The sequence below is a fragment of the Cebus imitator genome, unplaced genomic scaffold (genome assembly GCF_001604975.1).
Source record: "Cebus imitator isolate Cc_AM_T3 unplaced genomic scaffold, Cebus_imitator-1.0 Scaffold38, whole genome shotgun sequence".
NCBI lineage: Eukaryota > Metazoa > Chordata > Mammalia > Primates > Cebidae > Cebus > Cebus imitator.
In genome coordinates, this window is record NW_016107353.1 from 3,230,458 (window position 1) to 3,252,739 (window position 22,282).

Genomic DNA, 22,282 nt, shown 5'->3' on the forward strand with positions numbered 1-22,282 from the left:
TGTGTGTGTGGGGTGTGTGTGTATGTGTGTGGTGTGTGTATGTGTGTGGTGTGTGTGTGTGTGTGTGTGTGTGTGTGCAGGTGGACAGGGGAGAAGTCTGTCTTCTTCCCTCACCACTCTAGTTCGTCTCTGATCCTGAAGTCAAATGGTAAAGTGGAAGGACCCCTGGGCTGGGCATTAGGTGACCCATGTTCCAGTCCTGGCTTTGTGACTTTGGACAACTTACTTTCCCTCTCTGACCTCAGTTTCTCAAAGGTCCCTTCTAGCTGAGATATTTCATAATCTTTGAGTCAGCTTACGATTCTCCTCCCCAAGTCATGCAGCTGCAGCTGAGCCTCCTCTTCCTTCTGTCTTCTCCCTCATCACCACCCTGAACTCCAGTATCCTTGCAAAGCCATCTAGAAATGGCTTAAATTGTCTTTTGAGAGACAGAGAGAGAAAGAAAGAGAAGACAGACAGCCTCTCGGCTTTCATTTCCCCTACAGCGATGCTTCTCAGGGGTCAGTAGATGGGTCAAGACTGCCAATTTAGCAAACGCCTGGGCCCCTGGGAACAGGAGTCTGAAAACAGCTAAGGGGCAGGCACTGTGGAGGTCAGATGCTTCCACACCGGCTTCAGTGGAGGGAGGTGGTGGGCTGAGCTCCAGCTCCTGGAACGCCTGCCCAGGTGATCATTTCCTGACCTTGCTGCTCAGGGCCCTGTGTCTGCTCCGGCCTGCAGCCCTCACCCCAGTGGGTGGGGAGGGGCCCCAGCATCCTGCTGAGCCCCAGTGGAAGATGTGAGTCCCTTGGAACTGGGGGCCTCCAACCTTGCAAGGCATTTGATATCATCTCACAGCTGGGCTGGTGGCATCAGGGAAGACCACCCTTCATTGCCAAAAACCAGGGCTCAAGGTTCTCCCCCAAAAGTCCCTCTCCTCAGAACAAGCAGGAGTATGATCTGCTCACATCTCCCTGGAGGTGCTGGAGGCCGAGGGAGAGATGCGGTTCCGTCTGGCTCACTCTGATTTCTCATAAGCAACAGCAAGATGCATGGAGGATAAGCAGAGAAGCATTTCCTGGGCAGAGAAAATGAAGTGATGAAATGGTGGTTTGTTTCAGAGTGTGGGTCACAGGTAATCCTTTCTGGATTCAAGGAAATAAACCCACACCAATAACCCAGATGGGCTAGATAATTTGCAGGATCCAATGCAAAATGAAGATGCAAGGCTCCTTGTTCAAAAAGTAGTAAGAATTTAAACAAGACAACAATATAGCATTAAAAGCAGAAAGCCCTCTGAATGTGGGGCCTTTCTGAGCATGGACCCTGACAGACTGCATGATGCGTGCCCATTGAAGCCAGCCCTGCAGAGAACTATCATTTCTTAAGCATCTACTATGTGCCATGTTTTTTATTTTTTTTATTTTTTTTTTTGAGAAAGAATCTCACTCTGTCATCCAGGCTGGAGTTCAGCGGCACGATCGTGGCTGACTGCAGCCTCAACCTCCCAGGCCAAGTGATCTTCCCACCTCAGCCTTCCAAATAGCTGGGACTATTGGCACATGCCACCATGCCTGGCTAATCTTTAAATATTTTGTAGAGACAGAGTCTCACCATGTTTCCGAGGCTGGTCCTGAACTCCTGGGCTTAAGTGATTCCCCCGCCTCAGCTTCCCAAAGTGCTGGGATTACAGGCGTGAGCCACCGCACGTGGTCCAAGCCAGGTGTTTTATATGCATTATATCATTAATTATCAAATAACCTTAGACGTAGGCATGATGAGGTTTTCTTTACGGAAGTGGAAACTTAGAGAAGTTAAACCGCTTGCCAAAGGTCATATCTGCTCATGAGTGGCATTGGAATCCAGAGCCTTCTGAGGTCAGAGCCTCTGTCCTCTGTTGAGCAACGCTGCCTCTGATTCACAGAGTCCTTAGGGGACTGCCAGGAAGCATGCATGGCACCTGAGTATGGGCATGCTGAGGTGTGGCAGAGACGCCCTCTCAAGTTTGACCTTCCCCATGCTGGGCTGCTGGCGTCCTTCCCTGAGCCTGGAGCCTCCCTAGGCCTGGAGCTATTACAAAAGGCACACGTGCTTGCAACTGAGACTGGGTGTATACTCAGCGCTCAGCAGTGTGCTGGGCCCCTCCCCACCCACTGGGGTGAGGGCTGCAGGCCGGGGCTGACACAGAGCTCTGAGTGACTAGGAAAGTTGCGTAACCTCTGTTAGCCTCAGTTTCCTCATCTGTAAAATTGGCTAATAACAGCGAGCTCGTGTTGCCCTGAGGATTCACTGCAGTCTGGTATATAAAGAGCCTGAAACACGGTAGGCGCAAGGCAGAGACGGTTCTCCTCAACGCAGCACACCCCTGCCCTGGAGTGGCAGCTAATTTCCCTAATTTCCTCCCAGACCAGCTTCCCCTTTCCCAGCAACCTGGGAGGGGCTGGAGCCACAGAGCAGCCAGGTGTGGCCCCCGGGATGGGAGTGGGGCCTGGGAGGACAGGGAGGGGTCAGGAACTGGGAGCAGTGTGGACTGGTGCAAGGTGGGAGCGACATCTGGATCAGTGAGGAAGAGGTGGGGGTTTAGACTCACACTCCCCGCCCCTACCCTCTTGTCGGCAAGCCCCACCCCACCTGCTCCTGCTCTTTTTGAAGCACCCCAAAGTCACTGTCCCCAGGGCTCTTCCCTGAGGCCCCACTGGTAAGGGAGAGCTTCTGGCTGCCTCTCCCTGAAATCACCCTTTGGGTTCCAAGATTTATTGTTAATAATAATTGAATCCAGGGAGGATTCAATTACAATGCGATGGGGAAATCACCAAGTTTCCGGATTCACCAGGTTTCTGGAGTGGCCACGGCCTGACTCCTTCCTGAGGTGGCAGCGCTGGCCCTCGTACTCATGAACCACCTGCTTCCATTGCTCACTAAGGTCCTCACTCCAGTCCCCCAGCTTCCCTCCTCCCCATCTCCTTTCAGGGAAACGCAGGCCACCCCCTTCCTGCTTGGAGGCCTCCTTTCCCAGGAAGCCCCCTCACTGGGGAGACTCCTTCTTGTCTCACGCTGGTGGTCTGGGTTTCTCACCTCCTAGCTGAGGTTTCTCATCTACTTGGCTTCACCCCTCTCAGGGACAGTCTCCTGGAGACAAAGTTCCCTTCCAGTCCCCTCCCTGGCCCATCTCTGGAAGAGGAGGTAGATGGTTAGATGGGGAAATATCTAAGGTCTGAGAAAGCCTCTGGCACCAGAGAAAACAGCAAATCCTCCCTTCCCCTCCCCTAGACCCAGCCAACTGCAGCTCCAGGCTGCCTGGAGTGACACCTGCCCCTTTGCCCTCTTTCCAGGAGTAAATATTGGATCAGGTTCAGTCACCAGCTGTTCAACTAAGAGCAAAGTCAGCTGTGTGATCATGAATGGCTGGGATCCTAGGGAAGACATGCTGAGAATTATCAGTGCCCCCGGGGACCCACAGGAGAGCTCTTGGAGCAAACGGTAGGCCTGGGGAGGTACCGATTCCGGCTGACAAATCACTTTGTTTCCCTGGCTACACCAAGTACTGCCAGGTAGCAACCTGCAGAGCTAGGCTGGCCCTGCAGGAGCTGCCCCTCTGGATTATGTCTTTCTTGCCAGGACATTTGGCATAATGGTCTGATCTGGAGGCAGCCTGATATATTCAGGTTTTGTACCTGGTAAGTTTACCTATTCACTCAGGTAAACTTACCACCACTGCCTGGCCTCTCAGGTACACCTGGTAGTAACTGACACACTCAAGTGCATTTTGATTGGATATACCTGTTCATGTGGGCGTGGGCCCCTGGACCTGGCGGATCATTCAGGAGTGTTTGAGCTGAGCAGGCCAGATATCCACTCCATCACTCCGCTTGCATTCCTGGGAGGCCCTGGTAACCCGAACCATTCTGGTCCTAGGGCTTAGCCCAGAGGAAAGGGAAGTGTGAGTCTAAACCCCCACCTCTTCCTCACTGGTCCAGATGTGATCCCCACCTTGTGCCAGTCCACACTGCTCCCAGTTCCTGACCCTTCCCTGTCCTGCCAGGCCCCACTCCCATCCTGGGGGCCACACCTGGCTGCTCTGTGGCTCCAGCCCTTCCCAGGCTGCTGAGAAAGGGGAAGCTGGTCTGGGAGGAAATTAGGGAAATTAGTTGCAACTCCAGGAAACAACATCCCCAGGGCAGGGCTAAGGACTTGGGCGGGTCCGGCAGGCAAGGGAAATTGGTGCCTCCAGGCTGAGGTGGGGGCGTGACAGCTGTCTCCCCTCAGTCTGGTACAAACCCCAAGCCTGGCCAAGGGCTGCTTCTCAAACTGAGATTCTGAGTGAGCAGTGAAAGGAGCACAGCCTGCCCAGGCATTTCTCTGGGCTGTGCTAACCTCAGAGGACAACACTGTGAGTCACCACCACAAGGCTGTCCTCACCCCTGCACCTAAGATGGAGGGAGGCAAGGAGTGAGCCAGAGAGGCAAGGTCAGGGCCAAATATCACAGTGTTGGCTTGGGGGCCATTTGGAGGCAGAAGAAGCCCCAGGGGGAAGGGGCAGGGCCTGGGGTAATTTCTGTGCACTTTTCTGAAGTTGTCAGCACAGTTAGTTCCCTGGGCTCTAGCTGGATGCCGGCCACCAATGCAGCGGCTCCGTTTTCACATGAAATGCCATGCGAATGTCTGACAAATAGCATCCACATCTTCTACCCATGCCCTGGTTTCAGAGGCTCTGGCCTCTGGCTCCCCTGTCTCTGACTCGCCTGTTTCTCTGCATTGCACGATTTTCTCTCAGGGTCTGTCCTTCCCTATCAAGATCCAGCGGCTGGAACTGGAGCCTGGCATCATCCCGGCCCAAGCTGCCCAGGCTGGGCCACCCAGAGAACTGAGAGGTGGGGATGCTCCCCTCCCCAGGCAGCTGCCCACTCTCCTCTCCTCCTGCTCACATCCTGGCTTTCCCTAGGCAGCAGCAGTTGGGTGGGATTGAGAAGCCTGGGAGCATCTTCTGCATCCTCCCGGGTGGTCATGGGTGGCGGAAGACAAGTGGGTGAGCAGGGCAGTCTAATCACTTCCACCTCTACATGGGGACCTCTTTTTTTTTTCTTGAGATGGAGTGTCACTCTGTCGCCCCGGCTGGAGTGCAGTGGTGCCATCTCGGCTCACTGCGACCTCTGCCTCCCAGGTCCAGGCGATTCTCCTGCCTCAGCCTCCCGCGTAGCTAAGACTACAGGCGCATGTCACCACGCCCAGCTAATTTTTTTTGTATTTTTAGTAGAAGACGAAGACGGTCTCGATCTCCTGGCCTTGTGATCCGCCCACCTTGGCCTCCCAAAGTGCTAGGATTACAGGCATGAGCCACCATCCCTGGCCTGACATCTTTTCAATATTTGTTCAAAATAGGTTTAGAAGAGATGCCAAGGGCTTTGTGGGGTGGGCAGTGAAGAACTGCCAGGGCCAGCCTTGGTCCCTCTCCCTTCCCCCATCTGGTCTGTGTTCCTCACCTAGAAAGCAAGAGTCCTGCTGTGCAGCCACCCCCACCAGCTTGTCATTAGAGAAGTCACCACAGTGAGGGGGCTCACTGACAGCTTACACACTTGTCAAACAATTTTTTTCCTTTCTTTTTCTTTTTTTAGAGACGGGGTCTTATTCTGTCACCCCGACTGGAGACTGGAGTGCCGCCTCGACCGTCAGGGCTCAGGCAATCTTCTGACCTTAGCCTCTATAGCAGTTGGGACCACAGGCACATACCACCATGCCTGGCTATTTTTTTTTTTTCTTGAGACAGGGTCTCTGTCACCCAGGCTGGAGTGCAGTGGCGTGATCTCAGCTCACTGCAACCTTGGTATCCCAGGTTCAAGCAATTCTCCTGCCTCAGCCTCCACAGTAGCTGGGATTACAGGCTTGTGCCACCACGCCTAAGTTTTACATTTTTAGAAGAGATAGGGTTCCACCTGGGTTGGCCAGGCTTGCCTCGAACTCCTGGCCTCAAGCCATCTGCCTGCCTCGGTTTCCCAAAATGCTAGGATCACAGGTGTGAGCCACTGCCCTGACCTAATGTTTTTTAGCTTTTGGTAGATATAGGGATTGGGGGGCGGGCAGGGAGGCAGTGGGGGAGGGACACTATGTCTCACTAGGTTGCCCAGGCTGATCACAAACTCCTGGACTCAAGCAGTCCTCCTGCCTCAGCCTTGCAAAGTGCTGGGATTGTAGGCATGAGCCACTGCACTTGGCCCCAAACAATTTCTCTTATCACACATCTTGGTACTTTCGAAGGGCATTCTGTACACCTGCCAGCTGGCCACTCCTTACTCCAGTCCTGGCTACAAGGTCCGCCTTGTCTAGCAACCTGACAGCGCCCCAGCATTCACCTCATCAGCCCTTGTCTGGCTCTAAACCAATGGAGTCTATGTGGGTGTGCTCAGATGTGGGTGGTAGAGTGAGTAGATGTTCTCAGACAATCCCCCTCTTTCTAGGACCTCATTTCTTTCTTTCTTTTTGAGACAGAGTCTTGCTCTGTTACCCAAGGCTGGAGTGTAATGGTGCGATCTCGGCTCACTGCAACCTCCACATCCCAGGTTCGAGCAATTCTCCTGCTTCAGCTTCCTGAGTGGCTGGGATTACAGGCACCTGCCACCACGTCTGGCTAATTTTTGTATTTTTAGTAGAGGCGTGGTTTTACCATGCTGGCCAGGCTGGTCTCGAACTCCCGACCTCAGGAGATCCGCCTGCCTTGGCCTCCCAAAGTGCTGGGATTACAAGCGTGAGCCACCGTGCCCAGCCCTAGGACCTCATTTCCTAAAGTTGAACCTCAGAATCTCCTGCAGAAGCCAATGTGGCCCATTTGCTCTCTTGGTTGCAGATGTTCAGAGAGGAAGAAGGAGAGACTCCTTTCTCTCATTCCATGCCCTTTCACTTCCTTTCCCAAATCCCCTCCCAAGGTCATGAGAGAGCCCTGGGCTCTCTGTTCACAGCTCAGTCCTAGAAGCAAAGCCTCACCTTGGCTCTGTCCCTCCCCAACTGCCTCCCTGTCCCCCACAGGAGGGGCGGGCGGGTGTCTCCATGAGGTTGGGATTTTGTGTTTAATTATGGAGCAGGAACTTGGCAATGAGGCGGCTCCCAGCAGGGTGTGCAGAGTCTCTCCGCACCCTGGCTAATGAGATAGTGGGGAGCCAGCTGACAGAGGCAGGCTGTTTAATTTACGGGTGCCTAATTGCTGTGGAGGCTATTGCTTTTAATGTGATCAAGAGCAAAGGCCTTCTTTTCTTTTCTTTTTCTTTTAAAATCCATTCCCCTAGGGGAAGTGGAGCTCTGGTTTCTCTCCTAACATGTGTTTTAACCTGGACACACTATACAGTGGCACTGGGGATGGTCCATTCGAATGGTCTTTCCTCATGAGTGGCTGTTTAGAGCAGGGTCCTGAGCTACTTGGGGCTTGGGAGACAGAGAGGGGAAGTTCAAGGTGCCTCAAGTGCACCTCAGACTCTCAGACTAACTCCCCTTAGCATCCCAGTGGGATGCCGCATTCAGCATGCAGGATCCTCACTTACTGGACCAGTGGCTCCTGGAAACTTTCGAGAATCTCACAAAAGCTCTTCTCTCTGTCTCAAAAAGAACAATAGTTAGTGTTAATTGTCCTCTTAGTATGTTCCAAGATCTATGTTAAATTTATAAACCTATCCCATCTAATCCTCATCATGGCCCTGTAAGAAGAGTGCTATATTACCCCCATTTTACAGACAAGGAAATGGAGGTACAAAGTGCTGAATAATTTGCTCATATCACATAGATAGGACTTGAATATTGCAGATCGATTCCACTTGAACATGTTAATTTGTAGAGACTCTTTGTCTCTTTTTGTCACCCAGGCTGGAGTACAGTGGTATGATCTTGGCTCACTGCAACCTCTGCCTCCCGGGTTCAAGAGATTCTCCCAACTCAGCCTCCTGGGTAGCTGGGACTACTGCCACACACCACCATGCTGGGCTAATTTTTGCGTTTTTTTGTGGAGACAAGGTCTCACCATGTTGGCCAGACTGGTCTCGAACTCCTGACCTCAAGTGATCCACCTGCCTCTGCCTCCCAAAGTGCTGGGATTACAGGTATAAGCCACTGTGGCCAGCTGAGATTCTCTCTTTAGAAACATACAGTCTCTGTTTTTCTATCTCACTTAACACACACACACTCACAATGTTGACATATAACGTTACGGGTTTTCAGAATCACTAAAGCCCTGTATGGACCCTCTTCTGCTGCTCAGGGATATAAAACTCCCCCATTTATAAAGCTGGAATCCAGATCGTGAAGTGCCTGAGGACAGGAACTGTGGCAGTCATCATGACCACTGAATTCAAACATCACTTAATCAGTGTTTACTGAAGGAAGGAAAGGGGAAAGAGAGGGAAAGAAGGGAAGCTGTGAGGGCAGGCATGATCTCTGCCTTCAAGAAGTTCAGAGGCCCAGTGCGGTGGCTAATGCCTATAATCCCAGCACTTTGGGAGGCTGAGGGGGGTGGATCACCTGAGGTCAGGAGTTCAAGACCAGCTTGGGCAACATGGTGAAACCCCATCTCTACTCAAAATACAAAAATTAGCTACGTGTGGTGGCAGGTGCCTGTAATCCCAGCTACTCAGGATGCTGAAGCAGGAGAATCGCTTGAACCCGGAAGACAGAGGTTGCAATGAGCTGAGATTGCGCCACTGCACTCGAGCCTGGGCAACACAGCGAGACTCCATCTCAAAAAAAAAAAAAGTTCAGAATCAAATTAGACAATCTATTAATAAGCAAAGACAAATGAGGCTTGTAAATAACAATTCAAAAGAAGGGAATAGCTGTCTCCAGTCCAAGCAGGATCCATTGCGCCAACTGGATAAACCCCTGAATACTTACTGCAGGAGGTCAGACAACAGAGAACCACTGGTCCAGCGGGGATTGGGGTGGTGGGGGACTAGTTGGGCGACCCAGGTGGTGGAGTTGGAGCCTTTCAGAAAGAAGTCATTAAGGGTGTACACGGTGTTCCTGACAGCAGCTGTGTTTGCTTTCTCTCCAGGGAGTGGGTTGGTGGTGGGCAGCAGAGATGGGCCAGGAGACTGGCAGGGTCCTTAGCTCCTGCCTCCTTTCAGCTCACCCAGACAGCTCGGCAGCCACCAATTCTCCCAGTCTCCTTCTTCCACCTTCCATTCACCCCTCAGCCCACGACATTCAGGCCTCTGCCCTACTCCCACCTCCAGAATTGCCCTTGTTAAGGTCACCAATCTAGGGTTACCAACCATCTCTGTTTGCCCAGAACTTTCAATGCTAGAACTGAGGGAATCCTGGGCAAACTGGGCCCATGGCCACCCTCCCGATGGCTTCCTAGTTGCCAAATTCAATGATGTCTTTCAGTCTTGTTCTGTGGACACCTCCTTCCTTCCCGACACCTCTCTTCTTGCTCCTGTCCTGATTTCTGGTCTGCTTTTTTTTTTGTTTTTTTGTTTTTTTTTTTTTTTGAGATGGAGTTTCCCTCTTGTTACCCAGGCTGGAGTGCAATGGCGCGATCTCGGCTCACCGCAACCTCTGCCTCCCGGGTTCAGGCAATTCTCCTGCCTCAGCCTCCTGAGTCGCTGGGATTACAGGCACGCACCACCATGCCCAGCTAATTTTTTGTATTTTTAGTAGAGACGGGGTTTCACCATGTTGACCAGGATGGTCTCGATCTCTTGACCTCGTGATCCACCCGCATCGGCCTCCCACAGTGCTGGGATTACAGGCTTGAGCCACCGCGCCCGGCTCTGGTCTGCTTTTTGACCTCTTCCTTGGTCAGCTTTGTTTCCCTTGCAAATCCAGTTCTGCCATGTCAGTTCTCTAGACCAGCTGTCCCCAGGCTTTTTGACACCAGGGACCAGTTTCATAGAAGACAGTTTTTCCACGGACCGGGCAGGGAGATGGTTTCAGGATGATTAAAGTGCATTACACTTAACGTGCACTTTATTTCTATTATTATTACATCATATTATATAATGAAATAATTCTACAACTCACCACAATGTAGAATCAATGGGAGCCCTGAGCTTGTTTTCCCGCAACTTAGACAGTCCCATCTGGAGGTGATGGGAAACAGTGACAGATCATCAGGCATTAGATACTTATATGGAGCGCACAACCTAGATCCCTCACATGCGCAGTTCCCAATAGGGTTCGTGTTCCTATGAGAATCTAATGTCGCTGCTGATCTGACAGGAGGCTCGGCTCAGGCAGTAATGCGAGTGACTGGGAGTGGCTGTAAATACAGATGAAGCTTTGCCTGCCTGCCCACTGCTCACCTCCTGCTGTGTGGCCCAGTTCCTAACAGGCCACCAGGAGTTGAGGACCCCTGTTCTAGATTCCAGTGAGCACCTGGCATATACTAGTCCTGGGCATACAAAGGCTAAAGGTGTGATCTCTGGCCTCGGGAAGCTCTCAACCCAGTAAAGGAGGAAGACATGGAGCCCCACGCACTGGGAGGCACGCAATGAGAGAAATATGTAGAACAGATGCTTCCAACTGGGGAGTGATCAAGCCTGTGTAGACAACATAGAGCCTGTGTGTGTCAAGAAGGCAGTGACTCTTGAGCTGGGTTTTGAAGAACGAAGTTTACCAGGTAAGAGGTAAAGGAGGGAACCTCTCCAGTAGCTGGGAACATGTGCCAAGGTACGAAGCAGTGAGTGGTGGTGTATGCAAGAGAAGTACTCAGAGTTTGAAATGGCCAAATACAACATGACAGGGAGAAAATCAAGATGAGCTGACCAGGGAGGCAGGGCTGGTTTGCAAGGACTCATATGCCATAAGGGAGTCTGTGAATGAGCTTGAGGAGCCCCATAGCTCCTGAAAATGAATGGAAAATGTTGTGCATATGTGTTTTAATTCTTCAGATTTCATCAGATTCTGAAAGAGCAGTTGGGGACCCAAAGGCCCCCTGTTAGGGAGCTTTTGGAAGCAACCGGGCAGAGGAGGTGCCATTGGCAGACTGGCTAATGGCTAAGGTTAAGGCTGTCTGTAGGGAGGGGTGTGGGCCGTGGAAGCTAAAGGCCAGCAGGCCAGTGGGGCCTGCAGGGTTTGAACCTTGGCCTTGGTCCCTGGCTCGGTCTTCTTCCTCAGCCCTGAGCAAAGTCTTTCCAGGTTAGCCACCTCCATAGCACTTGTCTCCAGGCCAATCCAACAGGCCTCCAGGGTATTTCTGAAAGTCTTCACCAAGACGTTCAATGGGCTCCTCAAAGTCTACCTGGCTACTGCTAAAATCAGCACCTGTGCTTGGCCCATGGCAGATACTGACTAAATGCTTTCAAACGGAACTGAGATCCAAGTGTCCAATGAACTCATGAGCTGGGTTTTAGGGTTTAGTTTTAGGTCTTCCTGGGGGGCGATCAACTCTCTTGTGTCCAAAAGTCTCAAACTTCTTAAGGTTTTCTGAAAAGAAAATCTATGGTTCCTATCCCTATCCATTAGTTGAGAAGTAATTTCATTATATTTCACTATAATCCAAGCAGGAGTCTTTGACCCTGTTTCCCAGGTGAGCAAACAGAGATCCAGGGGTAAAGAATGGGCTTAGCTCAGGTAAACCAGCTATCTCTCCTCCCTAACCCTGCTGCATAGGGGTCCTCTCAGTGGCCCACCCCAGCCAGTGTGGACTGCATCCTTACCCCAAAGACTGTTCTAGTCTTGTTCCTAAGGACCACTTTCCCATTTACACCAGCTTTGTGTGGTGATTTTGTTGTCATGGCAATGCATCAACCTGAAGGGGGTGGGGTGTGTATGTGTGTAAATTTGGAAGGTGCTGCTGGATGAAGGGGTGGGGTTCTAATTGGTTTGGTAGTTGCTAGGGTCAACTGGTCTGTGATTGGCTGACTCTATTCATGTGCCCACCTTGTCCTAGAACCCTCTGGGGATGCAGCTGTTGCTTCATCTGAAGTCTGGAATGGTGTGTGTATGTGTGTGCGTGTGCGCGTGCGCACGTGCACACACGCATACGTGTAAACACATGCATGAGTGCACACATGCCTGTACTTTTACCACAAATAGCAAAGGAAGGATGTGACACTTGGTGCAGTGATAAAGCAGAAAGTCCCAGGCTCTCTGCTGGAACCACACTGCAACCAGGTAAATGATCTTTTTCTCCTAATCATCCCCACTTCTCATAGATCACTGGAAAACCATGGCCTAGGTTTACCCAGAGGAGGAGTAAGAGTTGGCTCAGTCTAGCCAAGACCTGCTGTCCAATGACTCACAGACCTCTAACCACCTAGGCCATAATGGGCCAGTCCATCTTCAGGTCTCTGCTGCCAATCTCCCTCCTGCCTGCCAAAGGCAGGCTGTTGAGGTGAGTTTCTCTGTTCTCGCGTAGCTTCTCATTTCTCATGTCTTCATTTGACTCCGGGAACCCTAAGAAGGGCCCTTTGGCCAAACACTAATGGTCTCATGCACTTGCAGATCGTTCTACAGTGTGCAAAGCACTTTCACGTTCACCTTTGCATTTAATTCTCACATCCTGAAAGGCAGTGTTTACACTATTCCCATTTTGCTACTGAGGAAAACAGACGCCCAGATAAACAAAGTGATTTCTGTACCTTACGGGCAGAGTCAAGTCTCCGGCCTCCCAAATGTCCCTGCAGTGCTTTCAGAGACTGTCTGCTTGGATGTAAGGCTAGAGGGGAAGGGAGCCTGCGACATGTACAGAAAGGGGATTCTCTGTTGGCTGAATTCTCCCTGTCTGGATGCTGTGCCTCCCAGGGGAAAGGGGGGCGGGCTTGAACTTTGGTTTCGCAGAAGCTATTCAAATCCACTGCCCACACAGTCTGTGAGGGAGAGCGGTTTCCAGCTTCCCTGATCAGCTCTCAGGCACCCAGGGACGCCTGTCCTATCTGCAGAGCAGTGGCATGTCACCGGCAGCAGGGAGGAGAGACAGGAGCAGAAGGGAGAATGGGCCGAGCTGTCTCTGGGGCCACCATTGTCATGCTGCTCAGGCCTGCCAGCATTACACTGCAGCTAGGGTGACCAGGGCCTCCCAGGGATGCCAGAGATCCATTAGACTAGCAGAGGGGAAGGGGGCTGCAGGGCCCACAGGGGATGGGCCACAGGGGCTGGGGTGCCAGGGAAACCCCCAGCTAAGAGTCTGTTGTCTGACCCTCTGCAAGGAGGGAGTTAACGGGATGCAGAGGAGAGAAACAGCATTGATTGGGTGCCAAGTTTACATCTTATTGAAACCTCACAACAGCCCCATGAGAGAGGGACTATTACCATCTCCATGTTACAGCCAGGAAAGGAAGTCAGATATGTCAGTAACTGCCCAAGGTCACACAGTCTATGTGGCTTTAAAGCTCAAAGTCTTGCTTGGTAAGGCAGCAGGAAAGGAGTCCCTCCTTAGTAGAAGACCTCGGTGGAAGACCTGCTTCTACTGTGTTGGGCTTATTGTGAGATGCACAGAAAGAAACTTGGCATCGGAGGGCAGGGGACACTGAAGGGTTCAGAGGGAATTTCTGGAAAGGTACAGAGAAGCAGAAAAATTAGGATGACCTAAAGAGCACACATACACAGGCCACTGCTGTGCATGATGGCATATCACGGACTCCCTATCCAGCTACTAAGCCCTGCCCAGGGTCACTCTTACCTGGTCCCCCCTCCCCTGCCAACCTGCCCATCTGCACTTGCCCTTTCCTGGGGTGGTCAAAGCTCGATGTGCCATTCCCTGGGCTCCATATAGAAGCCCACCTGCAGTTCACCCCCTTCCCTCAACCCCAAGAAGCAAGATGATGCTTCAAAACTGAAGCTTTCAGAGATTCTGAAGCCATCGCATGTGGTGGTGGGGCGGGGGGCAGGGGGTGATGTGACAGGCTCGGAGCAGGTGGCTGGCTCTACATCATTTCAGCTATCATCTCTCCTCTGTGGATCTGTCCGAATTCTCTTGGGTAGAGTTAAGGGCTTCTTCCGCTGCTCAGCCCCTATTGCCTTGGTAGGTGACTGTTGCTCTGCATATCTTTCTCCCTCTGAACAGTGAGCAGCATGAGAATAGGTGCACAGACCTAAACTCATTTATCCAGTGCAAGGATCCAGTATAGTCCTTGTCACACAGCAGGTGCTCAATAAATGTTTGTTGAATGGATGAATGATGGTCATTTGCTATCAAGTTCTCCATTACAAGCCAAGCCCTATGCCAGGCCCTTAGCATACATTACCCTAATATGCACAACAACTATACAAGATTAATTTTAGCAACTTTGTTCTACAGAGGGCCTCAGACAGGTTAGGTCACTTGCCCAAGGTCACAGAGCAACATAAGGAGGTGCTGGGAATCAAGGCCCACCTAAGAAGCTCCAAGGCCCCACTCAGCCTATCCCGTCAGTGCTTCCAGCCTTGACACTCTTGGCTCCCTTATCTTCTAGAACCCAATAGTCACAAGGTTCTATGACCCTGTCTCCTACCTATCTCTCAAATCAGTTCCCTCCTCTCCTCCCTGCTGCCATTGTGTGGTCTGAGCTCATTCTCTGCTTAGCTTCTGGGCTGGGGCACTTTCAGGCTGCTTGGTGCCAGGGGGCTGCCCACTGAGCTCATTCTCATTTGCCACTAGGATCAGCCTCCAAATTGGGGGTCTTCAGGACCCAGCACCTGCCCACCTGTACGGTGTCACCTCCACCCCAGACTTTAAGCTCTGGCCTCATCTAACTGTGGGTCCATATTCTCTCACCCCTGTGCAGAGCACAAGGGTTTACCCCTCCTGGAAAAACAGTAAAACCCTTCCTCCCCTCCTTTGTCCCCTTATCCTGTAACCCTCAGCTCAAGCAGAACACCTCCTCCCAGACATCCATCACACTAAGCTCCTTACTATAGCATCCTAGCTGTTTGCTTCCCTGCCCCATTACACCATGAGCTTCTTGAGGCCAGGGACTGGTTTTATTTATCTTTTGTGCCCAGAGCCCTGGCGATCATTTGGCATATGAGAGATGTTGAGCCAAACGCAGTGGCTCACGCCTGTAATCCCAGTATTTAGGAAAGCTGAGGTGGGAGGATCGCGAGGTCAAGAGATCAAGACCAGCCTGGCCAACATAGTGAAACGCTATTTCTACTAAAAATACAAAAATTAGCTGGGCGTGGTGGCACAACCCTGTAGTCCCAGCTACTTGGGAGGCTGAGGCAGGAGAATCGCTTGAACCCAGGAGACGGAGGTTGCAGTGAGCCGAGATTGCACTACTGCACTCCAGCCTGGCAAAAGAGCAAGACTCCATCTCAAAAAAAAAAGGGGGGGGGGTTAAGAAAGTGTTTGTTGAGACCTCTTGAATCTAAGCCCCTAGTTCCTTGAAACTCTGCCCTTTGGCCCTATTCTCTCTAATCAATAGTAAACATTAGTAAACAGTTCCTTAGCCACAGCCCTTCTCCCCTTCCCTCCCTGCCCCTTTCCCACCTCTTCATGGCCTCCTGCTCCCCAGTCTTCCCACTGCACACTGGACTATGCAGCCAGGTCGGTTGCTGCACAACTAAAGGCTCTGGATCCACACACCTGACAATGCTTGGGCAGTTTTGTTTTTAGGAAGTGCTTGTGCCCAGGAAATGTGCATGCCCTGGCAGAGAAAACAGAGGTAAAAAAGAGTCGGGAGGCCCTCTGTGAGAGGTCAACTACCCACAGGTCACTTTCGTGCATGGGCCCAGTGTCTTCCTTCATTCTCCTGTCCCCAGCTGAGAGCGGGACCTCAGGCCCTGTCTTCCAGGAGGAAATTGTTCTATTCTCAACAACTCATGGCCTCCAGGGAAACAGTTTGGGTGGAAGCGCAAGCGCGCTGTGGAGCACCCCCTCCTAAGACCTTCCTTGTTGGGGCCCTCAGACTGTAGCAGCCAAGCCCACTGGGAGGGCAGGGAAACCAGACCTCCGTGATTAGGTGCCATAGGGCTGAGGCACACCTCCTCTCCTCACACACAGCCTTCAGGAGGACGCAGAGATGAGAGCGGCCCGGGGCCACTGTGCCCTTCACCCTGCACCAACCCCCACCCCCCACCCCGATTTTTGTTTTGTTTTCTTGATCCTTGAAGTCAGATGATGTGGGTGGAATCGCCATTGGCCTGAGTTCTAACCAATCATGGCTCGCCATTAACTCTTGTGGCACTTTGGGCCAGTTCAACTGCTTGGCTTGGCCTCAGTTTCCCCTTCTGTAAAATGAGAGTGCAACTATCTGAACTAGCCATTCTGTAACGCTTATTGGATGATTCTCGATTGTCCTGTGGGGGCTAATTCCAAAAGGATATGTTGAATTATCCTTTGGGGAGGTAAATGGGAATGATGGCTGGTAACAAGGGCTTCATTCAGGTCCTGGAGAGGTGGGAACTTTGTCTGGAAAGGTAAATGACAAGTTCCACTGGATAGGGTAGAAGGGGAGGCCGAGGGCTACTACTGTCAAAAAATGACCACCAAATTCTGTCCACGTACTTTTGCTTCTAGGGCGCTAGGTACTGGGAGGTACCTAGGAGAGGTAGGAGCACTGCTTTTGGAGCTAGGCAGGCACTCTCAGTGAACCACCCCCCGCGCCTTGGTGTCCTGGGGCGATCCAGTCCAGCAGGCCTCCTCGCCTAGCTAAGGCTCTCAGGGCCGGCCTTAGAAACGAAACAGGAAGAGGCACTTGGACCCTGGTTCCCAGAGTGGGAGAAAGGGGTGGGCACCCGGGCAGAGGGAGCCCTGGGGATTGGCAGCAGCTGTGGGCAGGGCGGGAGGGCCGGGGGCGGAGTCAACTTGTACATGTGAAAAACTCTGGCGGGGGCCGGGCATTTTCCTTCCTCCTCCTCCTCCTCCTCCTCCTCCCTCCTCTTCCCCACCTTCCTCCACTCCCTCCCTTCCCCTCCCCTTCCACCTCCTCCGCGGCCAGCTCAGGTTGCAGCTTCTCTGGGGACCCGCTCACCTTCCGGAGCAGGGGAAGCTGCCCCTTGCCCGGGCGGGGACCCCAGCAGGGCGCAGGGCACGGCGCCCAACCCCGCGGCACCCCGGCCGTTGCGGGCGGGAGCGGGCGCACCGCGGCCCCCAGGACACGCGCGGTGAGTCCCGCGGGGCGGTGCGCCCGGGAGGAAGGGGGAGGTCGAAGGGGGGCACCGCGGCGCCGGGTTTACGGAGCAAAGGTAAGCCGAACGGCTCTTAAAGGCGCAGTTTGCTTTTGCCCTGGGGCAAGAGGTTGGAGGGAAATACTGGAGCGGCGAGGGGAGAGCAGAGATCACGAGGCGTGTACTGTGTTGTGTGTTGGGGTGTCGGGGGTGCCCTGGAAAGGCCACTCCTAAGTTCCAGGTTCTTGAGAGGGAGAGCTATTTTGCAGTCTCCGACCCCGCGACCCCCCGCCCCCAGGGAGTCTCCAGCTGGGATCACTCTGGCCCCTGGGCTCCCATCTGAACCCTACAAAGCAAAGTTTTCCACCCAGTTCCGAACCGGGTACTTTCTAACCGTCCTTCATTCTGGGATGGGCAAGGGTCAGGAGTCTCCAGGGACAAGAGGGCCCGAGAGTGTGAGGCCACATCACCGCCTGGAAGGGCTTCCTGGGCTCTGGTGAACTTTCCAGAGCAGCAGGCAGGGGTGGGAGGCCCGAGCCCTGGGAAGAACGTGGAAGGACACGTGAAGCCCTGCAGGTCCCAGGTGTGGGGGAGGCGGGGGTCCGGGGAATGCCGCCTCTTCTCTCTTTCAACCCCGAAAGACCAAAGGGCAGTGCCCCCCTCCAGCCCTCATCGGCAGGCAACAGAGGGTTAATGCAGCAGTGGGAAGTGGGGGCGGTGACCTGTTGGCCTAAGGAGATGTGCCTTGAGGATTCTGCTGTAGTCGAGGGAGACCATCAGGAATCTGAAATCCAAAATCGGGCCTGGGCTGGAGGCCTCTGTTTTCTCCCTTTGGGGAGGGGGGCGGGGATTCCCTGGAGGCGTCTGCAGACCTTGTGCTGGGAGGGAGTTGGCTGCAGAGACAGTGAGGGGTTTTCTGCGCCGCAGGGTCAGCACCCTCCTAGGCACCAGCGGCCTCTCTTCCTTCTCTCTGGGCACCTCCCAGTCGGAGTGGAGGACTGATGCTGTGGGGTGGGAGGGCCACTCCCTGGAACCTCTTCTGCTCTGCCCGCTGCTGTCTCCCCTTCCTCCCCACCCCCAGCCCAGCCCTCCGCAGTTCCCCAACTCTGGCCTGGGCCCTGTGACTCACTCACACCACCGGCTTGCCCCTCCTGTGTCAGCACCCGGTGAGCATGTTCGCGTGGCATTCCCCACCCGGGCATGGGCACGCAGCACATTCCTGGACACTGGCCTGAGAGGATGCCTGGAGTGCCTGGTGGACTGGCACGTCCTCAGAGGTCCCCTGCCTTTAGCCTGGCCTTGGGAGGGGACTGTGAAAATGGTGCTGAGGGTCGGTGGCTCCAGGTCTGGGTTTGCATCCTGAAGGCGTTCCAGAGAGAGGGTCACCTTGCCACAGCAGCAAAGCTGCTGTCTCGGGTTACCCTGTCCCAGCCACCTCCTGTGCAGCTGAGGAGCCTGTGGGGCTGACCTCCCCTACCCTTCATCTGGGGTGAACCTGACCATTAGGTTCCCAGGACTCTCCCCATACCCTGCCAGAATGGAAGAAGCTCTCCACATGTGCCAGAAGTTCTTTCCAAACTTACTGGGGGGTCCCAGAGGCAGAGTACACTTCATAAGTTATATCTGATTTCTAAATGCCTCAGTGGGCACCATTTGTTGAATATGTACCGTGTGCCAAGCAGTGTGTCACAACGTTATGAAGTAGGGTATTGTTATCATGCCCATTCTACAGGTGAAGAAACGGAGCCTCTGAGAGACCAACTTTCCCGAGGTCACACAGAAGTGGGATCCAGCCCACTTCCTTCTGACCCTAAGCTCCTGCTCTCAACCCCTGCCCCATTGTGGGGATGTTCTGCCCCACTATGGGGTTCTCTGGTCTGCATTGGTCCTCAGGAGGAGGAAGAATGGGGTGGTGCTCCAAGTGTTGAGGCTCCCATCTGTCTGTCCTGCAGCAAGCAGAGCCAGGCTCCTCCACGGAGCACAGAAGAGAGGGCACCAGATCTGAAGAGCAAATAGGTTCCTGGTCTGAGATCTCATGGGATCAGGCTGCCAGTCCTGCAAACCCCTGCTTGAGTCTAGAGGAGACGGAGATGGCTTTCAGGCTGCATTTGCTTCCACTGCAGACTCGGACTCTGTCTTCTGCCTACCTGGGCCTTCCTACACTTGGGAATGTGTCCCATGCTGTAAGGCAGAGTCTGGCTTGACTCTCCCCAGTGCCCACTCTAACCAAGCCTCTACTTCCTAGGATCACCCTGTTGGGACTTTTGTCTGGCATCTCCATCTACCTGTCCTCTGGTTCCTTCTTTTCTTCTCTAACTGAGCTTGAGACCTAAAGGGGAGGGCAAACCTCTGGCCTTGGTGGAATCCAGCTCCAGCATTTGGTAGCTATGTGACTTCCCCTCCCCAGCACACTCGCGAGCTTCTCTTAGCATCAGCTCCCTCATCTGTAAAATGAGGATCATAATAGAGAGGGCTGTTATAAGATTTAAATGAAAGAATGCACAGTGCCTGGTATGCAGCAGAGACCAAATAACTGGTAGCTCTAGTGGCTGGCGGTGCTTGTTTGGAAAGGAAATTTCCTTGTGATTGCACAATGGCTGATCTAGAGACTGAGGTAGATTTTACCAGCCCCATCAGGCCAAGCCCTTAGATAGATAGAATCTTTACTGCTCTTCCAGGTGAGGGAGGAGGGCTCTGTGTACGAGAATAGTGGTGGTGGTAGAGCGATGGGTGGATGGAAATTTTCCAGGAGGAGCCAGGAATGGTTTTTTTTTATTTTTATTTTTTTGAGACGGTGTCTTGCACTGTTGCCCAGGCTGGAGTGCAATGGCACAGTCTCTGCTCACTGCAACCTCTGCCTCCTGGTTTCAAGGAATTCTCCTGCCTCAGCCTCCTGAGTAGCTGGGCTTACAGGCGCCTACCACCACGCCCAACTGATTTTTGTATTTTTAGTAGAGATGGGGTTTCATCAGGCTGGTCTTGAACTCCTGACCTTGTGATCTGCCCACCTCAGCCTCTCAAAGTGCTGGGATTATAAGTGTGAGCCACTGCGCCTGGCCTAAGGGGGCCAGGAATCTGCGCTGTGGGGGTCTTACCTTCTGGCAGGTATGATTGAGTCAGGCTGGAGCTGGAGAGGCAGCAGCCTTCTGCTCTGAGGGGCCTCTGGCAGCGCCTTTTTTCCCTGGGGTAGGAGGACCCTCCCCTGGTACTTACGTTCTGCTCTGTTGTCCAGAATGAGTGGCTGGCCTGATTCCAGGCCCACCTGATTAGCCCACCTTTGGGAAGAAGTCACATTTCTCTTCCTTGACCCTGTGTCCCACCAGAACCCCTCTGTCTCCTTTCCTGGACTATTCACCTTTGCCCTCCAGGCGTTCCCTGCTGAGTGGGCACTTACCCACATCCAGCGGGTAGGAGTAGACCAAGGTTAATCTTGTCCTGGCTCCCACAGCTGCTTACACATACACACATGCATGCACACCCACACACAGGCTGGGGCCACCACTCAGGCCAAGGATCTGGGACCCAGGATCACTACAGAGCTGGTAACTGAGCCTGGCTGGAGCTGGCCAGTGGTTCAGTGGCAAGTCTGGAAGAGGGAAAGCCGTGGGCGCATCTCCGCCAGACCTCCTGTCTGAAAGAGAGCCCGTCTGCTCCTAGAATCTCCACAGCTACATCTGCGGAGGAGGAGGGGTAGTGAGGCAAGTGTGAGGTTTGGTTTTAAACTGAAAAGGGAGGAGGGCGGATTGCTTGAGCCCAGGAGTTCAAAACCAGACTGGGCAACATGGCAAGACCCCATCTCTACAAAAAAATACAAAAATTAGCCAGGTGTGGTGGCATGCGCCTGTAGTCCCAGCTACTGGGGAGGCTGAGAGGGGAGGACTGCGTGAGCCTAGGAGGTTGAGGCTGTAGTGATCCATGATTGTGTTACTGCACTCCAGCCTGGCCAACAGAACGAGAACTTGTCTCCCGCAAAAAAAAAAAAAAAAAAAAAAAATTGAAAAGCATCTTGGGCTGGGTATGGTGGCTCATATCTGTAATCCTAGCACTTTGGGAGGCTGAGGTAGGTGGATCACTTATGGCCAGGAGTTGGAGAACAGCCTGGCCAACATGATAAAACCACATCTCTATTAAAAATACAAAATCAGCTGGGCATGGTGGCATGTGCCTGTAATCCCAGCTACTCGGGAGGCTGAGGTAGGAGGATTGCTTGAACCCTGGAGGTGGAAGTTGCAGTGAGCCGAGGTCTCACTATTGCACTTCAGCCTGGGTGGGGGAAAAATAAAGGTGGTCTTGAAGCGAAGTTCCCTGACAGCGTGAGTAACCCTGGTGAGATCAGACACCCTGCTCTGGGAGACATGGGCCAGAACTTTTGAAAGGACAATGGTGAGATCCTCTTTCTCGATAATGATCCCAGTCTGTGAGCCTCCCTACCCCATACCATTAAGTAAAAGTCTTCCCTAGAGATGATAGGGTGGGAGTAGACAAGATGACCCAATAATTGCTGGCTGATGCACTCATGATTATTTATATGTTGAGTGTGTGTCTCCTGCCTACCATGGGTGGAGGCAGTTTGTGGACTTTGGGGTTAATTCAAATCCTGCCTCCTCCACTCAGTAACAGGTTGCCTTAGGTTAACTCATTTGCTCACCCAGGTTTCAGGTTCCTCATTTATAAAATGGGAGGATAATATTATTATCTCACGTGCTCGCGAGGACTCCAGTGAGGTAATGTCCACCCAGCAGCTCTTTCCTTACCTGATGTCATTATCGAGGGGTGGTAGCAGAGTTAACGGGCTACATTTAGTAGCTCCCAGTGCCTTTGGCCCCACTTGATATTTTTTCTGAAGTCTGGGTCCCTGCAAACGTTAGGGCTCAGGCCCCAAACTGGGAAGAGAACTTTATTCTTAAAATGTTTCAGGCCAGGCATGGAGGCTCACGCCTGTAACCCCACACTTTGGAAGGCCCAGGCCCAGGTGGCTGATCACCTGAGGTCGGGAGTTTGAGACAGCCTGGCCAACATGGTGAAACCCAGTCTCTACTAAAAATACAAAAATTAGCCAGGCGTGGTGGCAGGCGCCTGTAATCCCAGCTACTCCAGAGGCTGAGGCAGGAGAATTGCTTGAACCCAAGAGACAGAGGTTGCAGTGAACCGAGATTGCACCATTACACTCCAGCCTAGGTGACAGAATGAGACTCCATCTCAAAAAAAAAATAAAACTTTTTTTTACCCTCCATCACTCTGAACACCGTTCTACATCTTATCATTATTGAGGGAAGACAGCTCCAGAAGAATTCCTGCC

At 52.8% G+C, this 22,282-nt stretch overlaps 1 protein-coding gene across 1 annotated transcript in view; it reads left to right on the forward strand.

The window, feature by feature from the left end:
• The first annotated feature begins 16,735 nt into the window (after positions 1-16,735).
• Positions 16,736-22,282, forward strand: part of CDK18 (cyclin dependent kinase 18) — a 29,128-nt gene continuing 23,581 nt past the window's right edge. Inside the window, exon 1 of the mRNA XM_017525452.2 lies at positions 16,736-16,980. The gene's annotated coding sequence lies outside the window, so the exon portion shown is untranslated. The remainder of the gene's footprint in view (positions 16,981-22,282) is intronic.